At 36.3% G+C, this 15,450-nt stretch overlaps 1 long non-coding RNA gene across 3 annotated transcripts in view; it reads right to left on the reverse strand.

Annotated features, from left to right (window-relative positions):
* Positions 1 to 15,450, reverse strand: part of LOC133372766 (uncharacterized) — a 51,149-nt gene that overhangs the window by 12,097 nt on the left and 23,602 nt on the right. For all 3 annotated transcript variants that reach the window (XR_009759552.1, XR_009759550.1, XR_009759551.1), the window contains exon 2: positions 7,807 to 7,860. This is a non-coding gene — a long non-coding RNA (uncharacterized LOC133372766). The remainder of the gene's footprint in view (positions 1 to 7,806; positions 7,861 to 15,450) is intronic.

The following is a 15,450-nucleotide window of genomic DNA, read 5'->3' on the forward strand; positions in this document are numbered from 1 at the left end:
CTCAAAATACCCATATTGATATCAATATTTTTGAGGCAACTTTTTTTTTAAAAAAATCCACTTTAGATTTTTTAGGAAACAAAAGGAGTGAAGGAAGTTTGCTCTGGGTGGAAGGGAAGAAAGAAGGGAGGGCTGCAGCAAACTGTGAAGCGGGAAGGAAAGAGCAGTCAGAAGTTGCTAGATAAACCACCAGAAACAAAATTGAATTCATGGGAGAGTTAGTAGGTGGAGAAAGGAGAATAGCTGAAATTGACGATTCACCCCCCCACTAAAAACCATCGAAGCAAACTGTCTTCAAAGACATGTGGAGCAGAGTGGAGACGTATTGTTCTAAACTTTTCGTATTATCAGCGGATGGGTTAGTATGGATTTACAGGGGGAAAACTGTGTGATAGCTTCTGTTTGCCAGTAACTTCATGTGAACTATGTGAATTAAAAGGGGATGCAAGTAGCACCAAACATACACTAAATGGAATCCGTTGCTCTCTGCTCTTTGACACCTCAGTATGATGGAAGAGGTTTTATCTGGACAGAATGGAGGCTCGGTGGATGTTGCAATCGATAATATGTAAAGGATATCCTCTTAAAAGAAGGTGTTCTTTAAGTTCACTGATCCTTCTCTGGTATTTATCTTCAGTGTTGCAAATAAGTTTGATTCTCAGAGCTAAGCTATACGCAATGTTTTTCTTTATATACTTAGGATGGCAGGATTTCCACTTTGAATAGGTGTGGGCATCAGTGGGTTTGCTGTCTCTGTAGACCTCTTCTATTACACTGAAGTGTCAAAGAGCAGAGAGCAACGGATTCCATTTGTGGTAGATTTCCATCCAGCATCTCCTAACTATCACCGAGCAATCAGGGAGAGCTACCCGTTGCTGGCCAACTCTGAACATCTTGCTAGAGCCATCAGCAGGCCTCCTGTTGTAGCATTTCGCCAGTCTCCTAATTTGCGTAGACTGTTAGTGAGAGCTGTACTTAAACCACCTGTCACCAATCCTGGGTCTTATCCATGTCACTCCAAACACTGTATCACCTGTATGTACCTCAGGGAGACAGCTACTTTTACAAGCACTTGGACAGGCAGGACCTATTACATCAAACAGAGCATCACCTGCAGGTCCTGCAATATAATTTATCTCATCGAATGCAAAAGACCAGGATGTTATATCCAATATGTAGGTAAAACCACAACTGACCTACACACACGCTTCAGAAACCACAAATCGGCAATCTTAACAAAAAAAGTGGAGCAACCAGTTGCAAAACATTTCAACATGGACGGTCACAGCCTGTTGGACTATTCTATAACAGCTATAGAGATGCCAACAGATCCAGCAGCATTGACTAAAAGGGAGAACTTTTGGTATACTCTCTGGACACATTGGCACCACATGGCCTGAACCTGGAGGACAGTAATAGCATCACTTAGCTTCTGCAAAGGAAGCCCCTCTGAGCATTCCATCCTCAAAGCTCTATAACTGCCACCTTGGTAACAGCTGTATGTTAGCAGCTGATGAAGGAGGAAGCTGAAACGTTTTGTTAATACAATAAAAACCTCTGTTTGGTTAATCACAATTATGTTCATATATATATATGATTTTGATAAGAGTCAAAGAATCAAGACAGAAAAGAGAACAACCCTGCCATCCCCCACCCATTAGCCACATTCAACCCCGAGTGACATGATGTGTCTCAGTCCAAAGTGGTTCTTCATAAATGTCCAGGTGTTAATGTTAATGGATGTTAATGGTAAGCCTTGTTCCTTTGTTGCAGCATAAGAAAAAAAAGTACCAAATGGCATAACATATGTCACATGTGTTTTGCACAAAGTTTGTGAGTCAGTTTTTCCAATTTTGTATGGTCTTCAGTTATTTGTGTACTATTTTAAAAACTATTTTTACTTCTTTTTACGATATGATTGTAAATTGCCATGACACACATGTAAAAGAGGATTAATTAATTAATTTTAAGTCCAGAGTCTAAAGTTACCTAACCACATCACTAATCGGTGGTTTTGTGTGTCAAGAGCAACTTCGGCAAAGTAGTTTATGCTAGTGGGTCTCTGCTGATGGTCATAGATAAAGTGGTCAAAGAGTGCAATAGAACAACAGACTGAGATGTCCCTGGGCTCTTGCTGAGGAACTAGGACATAACCAGCCTTATGCTTAGCAGAGAATCATATCAGACTTTTAATGGAATAAGAACCCTCTCAATGATTTTGTTCCAGTCTGAGAATGGCCTCCGTAGAGTAAGGGGCAGGACAGACATCTAATATTAAATTTGTTCTCATGAAAAATAATATATATTCTCTAATGGAGTCCAACCCTCTGCCACCACTCACCATATGCTCAGAGACACGTTACCAAATTTTTCCAAGCTACACTTCCAAGCTACACACAAGCTACACTGCCAAGCTACATTGCCAAGCCACACAGGAAGTGAATTGGCGTGAGTGAATTAAAATGGATGGGAATGGGACATTTTCAATCAGGCAACTACAAAATATTTTATGCAGGAAATGAGAAATCAAGAAGAAATGGGGTTGCTTTAATGTGTGTGTACTGCCTTCAAGTCAATTCCGACTTATGGTGACCCTATGAATAAGGTTTTCATTAGGCTGAGAGGCAGAGACTGGCCCAAGGTCACCCAGTGAGCTTCATGGCTATGTGGGGATTCGAACCCTGGTCTACCAAGTCTTGGTCCAACACCTTAACCACTACAAAAGCAATTAGGAGCTACAATGCAAGGTCTGAGCGAGTGATATCAATGAGATTAAATGGGAAACCTATTAACATAACTTTCATCCAAGTCTATGCTCCAACGGCAAACACAGAAGAAGAGGAATTGGGGAGATTTTAAGCAGAAGTACAGGAGGAATTTGACCACACACCAAAACAAGATGTTCTGATAATCATGGGGGACTGGAATGCAAAAGTAGGGAACAGAGAAGAACTAGGAATTGTGGGAAATGGGGCTTAGGAGACAGAAATGAAGCAGGAGAAAGACTTATTGAATTCTGTGAAGCCAATAATTTGTTTCTTGTGAGCACATTTTTTGAGCAACCGAAAAGACAACTGTACACGTGGACATCACCAGATGGTCAATATAGAAATCAAATTGATTGTATATTGGTAACAGAATATGGAGAAGTTCCATACTTTCTGCGAAAACAAGACCAGGAGCGGACTGCGGTACAGAACTGGTCATATTGAAAATCAGAGTAAAGGTAAAGAAGAAGAACAAAGCACTCATAATGCCAAAATACAATTTAAATAACATCCCAGAAGAATATAAAGATCAAATAAGGAACAGGTTTGAAACTTTAAACTTAGTTGACAGAGAACCAGAAGAACTATGGAGTGAAGCAAGAGACATTATCAGGGAAGAATGCAAAAAGACAATACCTCTAGTAAATGGGATCCTGTGCAAGTTTGCTAAGAATGGATTGATCATTTGCATGCTTATTGAGTTCAATGGGATTTACTCCCCTGCAACCATGCTTAGGATAGGTGAATCTGACCATGGGGGAGGGGAGGAGGAGGAAGGGCAGGTATGATCATTTGCATGCTTACTGAGTTCAATGGGATGTATGCCTGTGCAGTCATGTTTAGAATAGGTAAAACTGACCATGTGGGAGGAGGAGAAGGGGGAGGGGAGAGGAGAGGAAAGGAGGAAGGGAGGGGAAGGAAGGGGAGGGATTGGAAGGAAAAGGTGAGGGGGAAGGAGGGGTAAAGGAAGTGGTAGGGAAGGGGCAACAGGGAGTGGATAGGAGGGAGGAGGAGGGGAGAACATGTTTGATCATTTTCATGCTTGTTGAGTTCAGTAGCATTTACTCCTGTACAATGTTTAGGATAGGTGAAACTGACCTGGGGAAGAGGCAGGGAGAGGGAGAAGAGGGATTGGGAGAGAAGAGGAGGAAGGGGTGGGGTGGGGAGGAAGGGGCAGGGGTGGGAGGAGATTGGGTGGGTGGGCACTGGGCAGAAGGAAAGCCCCTTTCCTTTTCAAAAGGAAAACATTGTGAACAGTATCATTGTTTTTTGGGCTTTCCCCACCTTTTTATTCTACAGAAGGCACATGTAGTCTCCCACCCAAATTTAAACCAAAGCTATCCCTGGCCATAAACACACCAGTCCTTTATTTCACTTTAGACAGTCATGGCTTCCCCCAAAGAATCCTGGGAAATGTAGTTAGTGAAGGGTTCTGAGAGTTGGTAGGAGACACTCTATTCCCCTCACGGAGCTATAATCCTCAGAAAAGGGGCTGACTATTAAACCACTCTGGCCACTGCAGCTTTGTCAGGGGAATAGGAGTCTCCTAACAACTCTCAGCACCTTTCACAAACTACACTTCCCAGGATTCTTTGGGGGAAGCCATGACTGTCTAAAGTGAAATAAATGTCTGGGGTGGGTGTGGCCACCTGATAGCCAAGCCAAACTGCTTTGAGCCTGGCTTTTAGAACACTGACAGTAGGGATAGAAAGATCTGCCAATTTCAGTTCTTGCAGTTTTTCATTTTTCCAATGTTAAATGCAGTTCTTTACATTTCTGCAGCAATCTGCAATTTTTTTTAAAAAAAATCCTCATGAAAATTCTCCACCATTTTAGTGTGAATTTCTCAAAATAAACACATTTTTGTAGGCATTGACAAAGGTACACATTTTTGCAAGCTATTTCTCATCACATCATGCCTATTTTCCTGTTATATTCACTCATATATTCATTTTTATGCACACTTTCCCCTAATACATGCATTTTTGTAAATATTGTTTAGTTGGCGAATTGCACCCCAAAATTCTAATAAATGTGAAATTTGAAGGATGGCTGCGTTTCTCATATTGTTCTGGAAAGTGCAAATTTGATACATTCTGCTTGAAATGTGAACTGAATCAAAATTCTCACCCATCCTTGACAGTTGGTTCTTACTGAGCATGCCCAAGCTTATCATTGACTCCAATGTTATATTTCTTAAATTAAATTAAATTAAAAATCAGCCAAGCATTTTTAAACTTTTAAACTTCAGAAGATGAAGGTCAGAGTATGGGGCAAGGTCAGTAACAGGATTACAGGTAGTCTGTGAACATGGCTGATTTTTAATTAATTTCAACAAATTATGAGACCACTGACAGAAAAAAGTCCAACAGGGGTCTGGATTTTTTTCTCTGGTTTTATACTTTGAACTCTCGATTCTCTCTGGGTGTTTTGTGTATCACCATGGAAACTACAGGGTTGTTAAGCAAGCATTTTTGAGTTCAGGACTATATGTTTTGTAAGATTTTGTTTTGAATTGAGGTTATGGGAAGCATCAGAGTGGTATGGGGGGTATTTTTAATTTAACATTGCGGAATGCAAAAATATCTATGCTGGCTATAGTATACAGCAACTCTCATAGCTGTATAACAGAATTGTAAACATTTCAGTATTCTCTTCAGGGCTTCATGCATGGTATTTTTTATTAAAATTGGGGCACGATCCTAATGACATCATGTAAAACTAGTTCCTCTTATTTCTTTATTTATTACATTTTTATCTCACCCTTCCTCCGTGGAGCTGAAGGTAACATATAAGGTTCTCTGTTCCAACCCATTTTGTTCTCACAAAAACCCTGTGAGGTTGGCTAGGTTGAGAGACGGTGACTGGCTCAGGGTCATTCAGTGAGATTCCTTTCTGAGGAGTGACTGAACCATGGGACTGACACTCTAAGTACTATGCTGCACTGGCTCTTTCATATAGGTTTCATGGCATGTTTAGAATCAGGTGCTAGATAATTTTTACAGTAAATGATCCTTGCTTCTTTGTGGCTTTTGTTCTTGATTTGTTGCATTGTAATGCCCTTTTGCTGGCCTATGTAAGATGGCCGCAATGTTCTGACAGAATTGAAATGTAATGTTTTGTGTTTGTATGGCTAAGCAACAGCACAACTTTCATTTTAGTTTGTTAATTATTCAGTTGTCAGTTAGGTTAATTCTGGTTTCATTTCCCCCCTATTCATTTTATGTGAACGCAGTTTTGGTTTGTCAGGTGGCTCCTAAATTACATCTGAGCAAGAGAATTTATTTTCATTTTTTGCTTATTTAAACAGTAATAACATGTCCACTGGAGCAAAGGCAAAATCATCCACAACAGAAATATTATTGCAATAGAAGACACCAGCTGTTTTAAGAGACAGTGATTCAGCATAGAGAATGTGAAGGATTGATGTTGAGATTGTTTGTTGGCTTGCTAGAAAACTCATACTAATAATAGTTGCTTATCACTAACAGCCACCAATCATTTATTAGAGCGGTTTTTAAAAAATTCTGATGGCACCTATAGTGCGTGAAGCACTCTCCAACCCTTCGGAATGACACTCTGCCATGCCCTGTCAAGCTTATAATTTAGGAAAGACCCATGTGAATTTCTTGCCATAACATATGTAGATGACTATTACTTGAAAAAGGCCTTTGTAACTCATAAATAAAGTAGATGAAAACCCTGCATTACAGGAAAATAGAAGAACAAATTCACCATATATTTATAATGTCAAACCATTTTTTTAAAAAAAAGTAATCCCTATTGAGCTCAGTGCACTTACTTCTGAGTAATCATGTTTAGGATTGGGCTGTAAGGGTTACAATCCTAAATCCACCTGTTCCACAGTTTTTATTATACCTACACAAGATTATTCTAGAATAAACTGTGATAGGATTAAAACTGTGCAATACAACCTCTTATATCTAGAAAATTAGAGAACCTGATATTGGAAACAAATGTTTACTTGGAAGTAAGTCAAATCAGTTTTAGTGGAACATAATATTCTAGTAAATGAATCTGGTCAATATGTACAATCCTAGGCATACTTTCTGAGAAGACCCACTGAATTCAGAAGTAAAACTATAAAACCATGCACTCTGGTTAAGAGCAAGACCCATTGAACTTAGACTTATTTCTGAATAAACATGCATAATTATGTCCTTTTATTTCTAAATAAATATAGTTATGATTAAATTAGACTTCACATTTGATTTGATTTAATACTCTAAACTGGTTTTTTAATTATAGCTTGATTATTTTTCTCAGAAAACTGTCCTTAAACTGTTTGTATGGTCTTCAGTTAGACCAAGTATCAATATATAAATACAACATCCATATAGAAATCTCTGCAGGGTATCTGTAAAAATATTTTAATCAATAAAATAAAGGAGAAAATAACAGGTACTGAAATTAAGATACCTGGTATCATCTGATGCTAATTAAATACTGAGCTCATCATTTTTGTGTGTAAAGAATCTGTGCACGAAAGAAGTATTGCTTCTTTAATTTGTAGTTTATGATTAAGTTCTAAAAATAATATAGCAGCATGTTGTTATACATAGGAACACTTTTTGGTCCCCTGACTATCAGCATTGCAACATTCTATTATAAAATAATACAGCCACCTATTAAGAGCATAGGGCTCCATCAGCATTGCTGATACCAACCTAGACAAAATGTCTTCAGGATACCAATACATCAGTCTTCCTCAGTTCCTATGTTACATCAAACTAATTTCTCTGTCTAGATGCGTGCTGCCTGTACATCACCTTTGCATCCTTCTGCTGTGATAATCTTGTGGCAGCAGCTGTTACCGGCATCACAGTACCACTATTCTCTGGCGAGTATCCTCATTGTGTCATTGTACTGGCACAGAAGTTCTTCCACAGTCCTAAATGCTTTCTGCAGTAGTTTAAAGGATCAGATCACTTCGACAGTTATGTATAAAGTAAGAATAAAGATTGACCTTACTTGGGACAGATGTAAGAACTCTAGATTTATGAGTAATATAGCTTACCATTCCACCACAGTTGTCAGGAGTTATCCTTCAGCTACATGCCTTGCAACATTCCTAGGGAGAGTTAGGTATAATAGTCTTAGTTAAGCTAGTATAAATATGTATTTTTTAACCAAATGTTTAGGGACCTTACCAGATACCATACATGCTAAAAGTCAAGAGGAATGAAAAAGTACAATCTGTCATGAAATTCTCATGTGCATGCCTCATACTGTGTAAAAACATTAATATGTTCTTGCACATAGTAGTTGCAAATACTCATTTCAATGCATTCTGCACAGGAGAACAGTGTCATGGATTGCGTCCAAGGTTATTAAACCTTTATTTTGTTAGCTTGTACTGGAAGAATACACAATAAAGTGTCAGTCTAATCAAAATAAAAAATACCTAAACGGAAATTTTACTGTTCATCGTGCAGTAAATATTTCTCTCCAATATTATTCAGACCACAGAATCTGTTCACTGGAAAAGCATTAGAAACAGGATTGGACAATGGGAACATAGTAATGAAGGGAGGGATTAAGAAAATATTTTTAAAATAATCACAGCTGCACATGCAACACTGGTATTCCTAGAATGTTTTATATATATATATATATATTCATTTCACTACCCATCAAATACTTAATACAAGATGGCTCCTCTAGGCAATTTGCAAACTATAGTTTCATCTAGATATATGTCAGTGTAAATCAAGAATCTTCCATTTACAGTTTTTCTAAACAAGTATGCCATAATCTATCCTACCCTTGTTTCCGTCAAACCCTCATAAATCTATCACATTGCACTGTCTTTTCAGAATGAAGCAAAAAATCACAAATATTTTAAAGATGGTAAAATACACATTCAGCAAGACTATCATCCTAGGAGAAGTAGGTAAGTTTCCTCATCTGAGGTATATATTTCATTGTAACAGACCTTCAATAGACATCAACTAATCATGTTTAAAGTCTAGCTCTTTATTATTGCCCTTTACCCATAAACTGTTCTTTTTGCTGACCTTAATGTATATAGTGAAAATATGCAACCCCTCCACATAAATAGTTATCTATGTGCCACCCACCCCCAGATATTTAAGGCAGGACTAGTTGGACAAGACATAAGTATCATTTTGTCAATTTTAAGATGCTGCCCATTAATTTATTTTCATCTAAGCCATATAGTGCTATCATATAATGCCTATAAATAAGTAACCCTAAAATGTAGTGCTTTGGATCTTTCCAAACCTTCCTGTAATATCTCTTTAATGTGTTTAAAGTTATGACCATATAAAGAATTTAGAATATGAGGAATCACTTCTCCTGGATGTATAGTTTATAGTCTTGTATTTATTGAATGCATTTGTGGGCTCCCTTAGGATGTGAAATGTATGGAAATATATGTGCATCACTAAAGAAAGGCCTAAATTTATTCTTTTTCCATATCATTCTCTTCTTTTCAGCAGAGGGTTTAATTCAGCACAGAACTAGAATGAGATGATGCCAATTTCCTGGTATATATGTGTGACAAATGCTAAAAATAACACAAGATTAACAAATTAGTTGAAGTGTAGATCTTAAAAGGTTTTTTTAAACTTTGTCTTCCCAATAAAGACACATGCTTTATTTGAAATAAAGCCTTCTTTACAGATATACAGGAGGAGAGGATCTTATACTTCTCAGTAATTTAAGATGAAAAGTTGGTATATGTGGAACAGTAAAAAAAAAAAAACCCTCAGTAACCTAATAAATTGATACTTGGGAAAAATTATAAAGCTTTTATGACTTTCAGTTAAAATACTGTTTTCTCTTTAATGCTGTTAGATTTAGTGTTTGATGATTTACTTTATTTTTGTGGTATTCATAATAAAATTTATTATTATTATTAGAACATATATTGTGTGTTTTGGCAAATATTAGCTTCAGAGAGACTGTATTCTTTATTTGTGCACCTACAATGAAAGTACGTATGTGTGTATTGGTGAGGGGTTGGAGAAGAGATCATGCACGTACACAAGCATATACAGACAGAGCACAGACTTCTTAATTGTGGCTCAAAATAAAAGGTATGGAACTTGACCTTTCTAGCTGACACAGTAATCACCTACCTACTTGATATAATCCAGATCTAACACCAAATAATAAAACCATATGTGACAACAAAATTATTCACATTATAAAATTATTTGTTTATTAATAGCTATACTTAATCATCGTATATGCATGACTTAATTTTCTCTGTACAAGGATGCATTTTACAAATCCTGATTTTAAGAGGCTATTGCCTTAGATTGAAAAGCTTTTAATGCATATGCTTTGGAATTACCTCATCCATTTTGCTTTCAGAGGCGTGTCGTAGCCCACCTGTTCCCCCCCAAATTACATCAAAATAATAGCATTCTTTACTGTGTACATTCCAACTTTCTGTATCCTAACATGATATCCAAGTTTAAAATTCAAGTGGAGCCATATTCAGGTTGTATGTCTCAGCCATCCAATCTCCCCTTCACATATCTGTTCATGTTGACAGACTATGTCATAATACATCAACAGAAAGATCAGCACAGAAGAACAAAAATTCATCACCTGACAGCAAGAGGAAAACTGATTTCCACTATTAAATTAGTAGAAATATACCATTACTTCAGTGCTAATGAGGAGACCAGGGTTAAAAGAATTCATGGTGTTATGATTCCACAGGAGTATCCATTTTGTCTGTTGGAAATAACATCTACATGTAAAAATGATAAGGGCCAAGAGCCAAGGATGAACACTGAAAAGTACAGAATCAACTTCTGCTCTGTGTCTACCAAGATTGCAAACATTCATTTTCCCAAAAGAAAGTTAACCAGGGACTTTTATTTCACAAAATCCTTTTCTGAGATTCTTTGTTTTATTAGTTCAAGACTCTGATCTTGAGATACTTTGACTTTGGCAACTCTAGCTTAGGCAGAGTCTAAACATATACATGCACAAAAAAGTCCATTCTGCCTCCTTATTGGTGTAGATAGAATGTTTAATATACAACACTGAGCCTTGGTGTTTCAGCAGGAATTTAACAATACCTGGAATAAATAATGTCTTTTACAGCCTGGGGCAACAGCTGCCATTTATGCATTAATTCTGCCCCTTTTTGAACACTCTCCAACATATGCACTTCTCTTACGTCTGTTATCCGAGTTGTGTTATTCCCAAATATTGACATCATCTACTTTTATCAGCACTAACTGCTCTGAAGCTTCCTAGTCTCATGCTCAGCTCTATTTCTTTCTATTGATTATCTTCCTCACTCCAGCAGGTATCTAGCCGGAGATGCTGTCCTGAGAAACAGCTTCCAATGACTTTATACGCACAATTTACACGGAATTGTTTAAAGAAGATATTAGCCTCAATACAAATCAGTGAACCTCGTTTAGTCAATACTGCACTATTCAGCTGTTGGCACCCTGTCACATGTTAGTCTTTAAAGTCAACTACCATACCCAATCTGCACATTAGCCATAGTATTTAGTTTCATATTAAAATGAGGCAAGGTTTTGTTTTGTTTTTTTACTTGACTTTTGGTTTAAATCTCCTCGGTGCCCTTTTTACATCACCTCATTGAGCCATATGATAGTAATATAATTTTAAGTATAAAAACCTGAGATTAAATGCTTGATTTTTGACAGTGTCCTTAAATATAATAAATTCAAAGGGAAATACTGTTAGGTTAAAATGGAGTGTTTTTCATTAAGTCCAATCAAATGGTAGACAACAAAGGATCTTTTATTTGAGAATATGAAGTGAAAATGAAAACCAGAAAACCTTTACTAAGAAAAGGTCCAGCTAAATTATGTTGTAAGGAGCTCTCCAGAGTGAGCCTTGTTGTTTCACTAAGAGTGAATTAAACTAGGATGCATTATAGAGGGAATACAATACCAAGAGGTAAACCTTAGTGTTTCATGAAAATAAATATAAGGTCCAGATTCATTCAGAAAAAATGTAAAGGTTATATATAAAAATAAATACTGTAGCATCAAATCTGCTCCAGTATAATGACAAGATTTGCAACATATTTCCATTTGTGTCCCATAGCAATCTATATTATTGTTAAATGTGGATTTGTTTCAAGCTTATCCCCTTTTTTTCAAAATACTGTTGCATTAAAATGGTATTTGTCAGTATCCTACAGCAGTTCATTTAAAAATAATTTTCCTTTATCTAATTAAATATAGTTGTAATATAATTATTAATATATTATTTTATATTAATAAAGTATAATATTTTAAAATAAACTGTACTACATTTCATAGCTTTCTTTCACTAAATTGTACACTAATCTGAAGAGCAGTGAAAAAGTGCTACTATTATAGTTTTGAATTACAATTAGCTCTTATGATCTTTATTTATAGAGGAATCCTACACATCTCCTGTTCCAAGTAATATTTTTAAAAGAAAAAACACCCAATGTGCACAAGATGTTGAAATCACAAGTGTGATGTATTTTCAAGGAAGGATGAACAGTTTGGGAATCTGGAAAACAAAACAAAACAAACTCTTTTTGAGGAAACTTGCAAGCTGTGTCTTAAATATTGATTTTAAATATGTTCCATATTTAGTGTAGTTTTTATACTATTGTTGGCAGAGTAAGCTATGAACGTAACAAATTCCAGGTGTGTGTGTGTGAAATACCTGGCATAGGTGTTTGTTTAAATAAGATGCATTTTGCAAGGGTCCTTTCTTTCTGCTCTTTTCCCTCTAAAGATCTCCAAGAAGGGAGATAAGGTTCTGGACCCCAGCTAGCAGAGATATGTGGAAAGATGACCAGCCTAGTCTCCCCCATGGATCTACACACACACACACACACACACACACACACACACACACACACACTTATTGCTCCCCAATACTCAGAGAATAGTTTTTTCCTCTCACTAAGATTCCACTGAGAATCATTCACTTATGAAAAGGGGGAAATATGCAGACAGAACTGAAATAACTACATATTCAAGCAGCAAAAAAGACAGGTGTGAATGGGAATTTCTCTTGCTTGTGGTGGCTGCTGCTGTGCACGTGTTCCTTAATAGGGCTGAAGTCTATTTTCCATGAATCTAAAATATGTTAGCACAAACATACAACTGGGAGAAAAAAAGTTGCCAGACACTTTTGATCCATTCCTGTAGGAAGCTTTACTTTTTTTTAAGTTGATGACATTCTTCAACTGCTATCTATATGCCTATATCTGTATATTAAAAATTACTTTGGTTGCAATTTCATTTGCAATTCTTAATACCAATATTTATGTTTTGTTTTTTATTCTGCTGAGTCAATAGTATGGTAAAATACAGTTACAACGCAATCCTATTCATTCTAGTCAGAAGCAGTAAGACCGACTGAGTTCAATGAGGCTTATTCATAGGTAAGTGGACATAGGGCATAGGATTGCCATCTTAAGCCAAACTAATTTTGTGCTGTGCTACTATAATAGTAGCAAAAGAAACAAATAGAGCACAATGCAACCATAATTAATTAATTTTTTATCCCCACTGGTTTCAACTGGAGAGTTCAGCACAAGCTGTGCAGTTCCACAGTGAAATCAATCCTTCTTAAAACTGCTTAGTATGGCTGGATCATACTTACAGCAATAAGCCAATCATATATTATATGTTTGATGTGCCATATGAGACCACATTTTTTTTAAAAAAAACTATAAATGACATAAACTATTATTTACTTTTAATTATACCTCAGCAGATGCTGGCCTTGAATAAATAAAAGACAATATATATCAGCCTACAACTTTATACAAGATTAACTTTTTCTGTAATGATTAAAAATGTCTTATCAATATTAACTTGCTTATTTTTACTATAAGATGATATAATACAAAATATTATTAGCTATTCTGTACTTGTTACTCATTCAAACTGACATCAAGTTATGGTGTGCTGTACTTATACTTTGTCTATATGGTACTACTTCAAAACAGAAAGAACTGGATTTTGAAACTGTTTAATACTATTGAGGGGGGCTTCATTTTAAAAACAAATTATATATAATTGCCTAAACTGCAGATCTCCACCAGCAAATCCTGCATTATCAAGGTACCATCATTGGTGTTGTTTATTAGCAGAATGCTGTTCTCTTTCTTAGCTTACTGGGTTGTTTTTTTTGTTAATGCTTACAAATTTAATCTCAGATACGTGTATATGATTTAGACAGGTGTCAGTCAGCATTAGTGTGTTAATTTTTCACAAGAAAATAGAAAAGAAAGTCTAAACCTCTCCCATTAATGTAGCCAAGTTCCAGAAAGCCGTTTTATTAAATACCACTTATATCTTTAAGGTAAGAAACAACTGAGAAAAACATCACACTGTTTATGATATATATATAATGCCAAATTAGGTATAAAGCAGTCTAAATAGTTTCCTGCTCTCTTTAATCAGTCTCCACAGATGTTCATATAGTGAAGGGAATAGGGTGAAGCTATTAAAGGAACTGTAATTGCCTTCCTGAAGTAATAATATATCTGGTACAAATGTCAATATAACCCTCAAGAATTCACAGGTTCTGTGCCAATTGGAATGACTCAGTTTTACAACACAATCTTAATCATGTTTACTTGGAAGCAAGTTTCTTTGACTTCACCAGCAGTTACTTCCAGGTAAGTATAGTTAGGATTGTATCCTTAGGATATTATGCTTGTCCATGGTTACATATAGGACATCACATTATTGCGTTTATACTAATATGTGTGTGAACAGAGAGGATGAAAGGAGGCATTCTAAATAAAAGCAATCAAATTATATGCAGGTTTCTATGGCCAGTGGAGCTTACTCCCATGTAAGTATCCATAGAATTGCAGTTAAAATGAATAAGTTGGACTACTTGAAGATATTACTTTATAGTTTTTGGATCTGTAATTGAAAGGAGAAGGTCTTTTTCATACAAGAAAAATCCTAAGGCTCTCCTGCCCATGATCTTTGAAGCTAATGTAGATAGGTCTACTCCAAGATACCCTTACTCCAGCAGCTAATTTAAATCAATTTTGTACTTACCCAAAGGCCAATTCATGGAGCCATTTTAGCCTGAGATGTGATTTTTGCATATGTGTTTAAAATATTCCTCTATCATGTCTCCAGATCACTATTTGCAGGGCCATCATCAATCTTCCAAAAGTGGGCCAAATAGTGGCATGAGACGCCAAGGTGACTACGTGTTGTGAAACTGGCAACTGCTTCACCATAAATTCAGAACTGACAACTGGTAACTAACAATTAACCTCTAAAAATAGACAAGAGAATTTTGGTAACAATTCTACATTCAGGTTAGCATTTTACACATAGTGAGACTAGCACACATATAATTTGCATGCAAGTTTGCTGTTGTTATCAGGGGAAGTATTACTTTTTGACTCATGAAAATAAAGATAAGCACATCTGAAACACTGATACTTGCAAATATTTATACTGAAGTGGGTCTGACAACTAAAAGAGAATTACTACTTGTGGAATTGACTTTTGTGAATTACACCAGAACTAAAAGGATTCACACTGCCAGGTTTTTACATAGTGTTGACAACTATTACATGATAGTTTGGTCATTTGAAATGTACATCATGTGTTGACTCTCTGTGACAGCTATTTCAACATATACAAGTACTACCTATCAACAGGATGAATGCTTG

The sequence above is a fragment of the Rhineura floridana genome, chromosome 1 (genome assembly GCF_030035675.1).
Source record: "Rhineura floridana isolate rRhiFlo1 chromosome 1, rRhiFlo1.hap2, whole genome shotgun sequence".
In the NCBI taxonomy this organism is placed as follows: domain Eukaryota; kingdom Metazoa; phylum Chordata; class Lepidosauria; order Squamata; family Rhineuridae; genus Rhineura; species Rhineura floridana.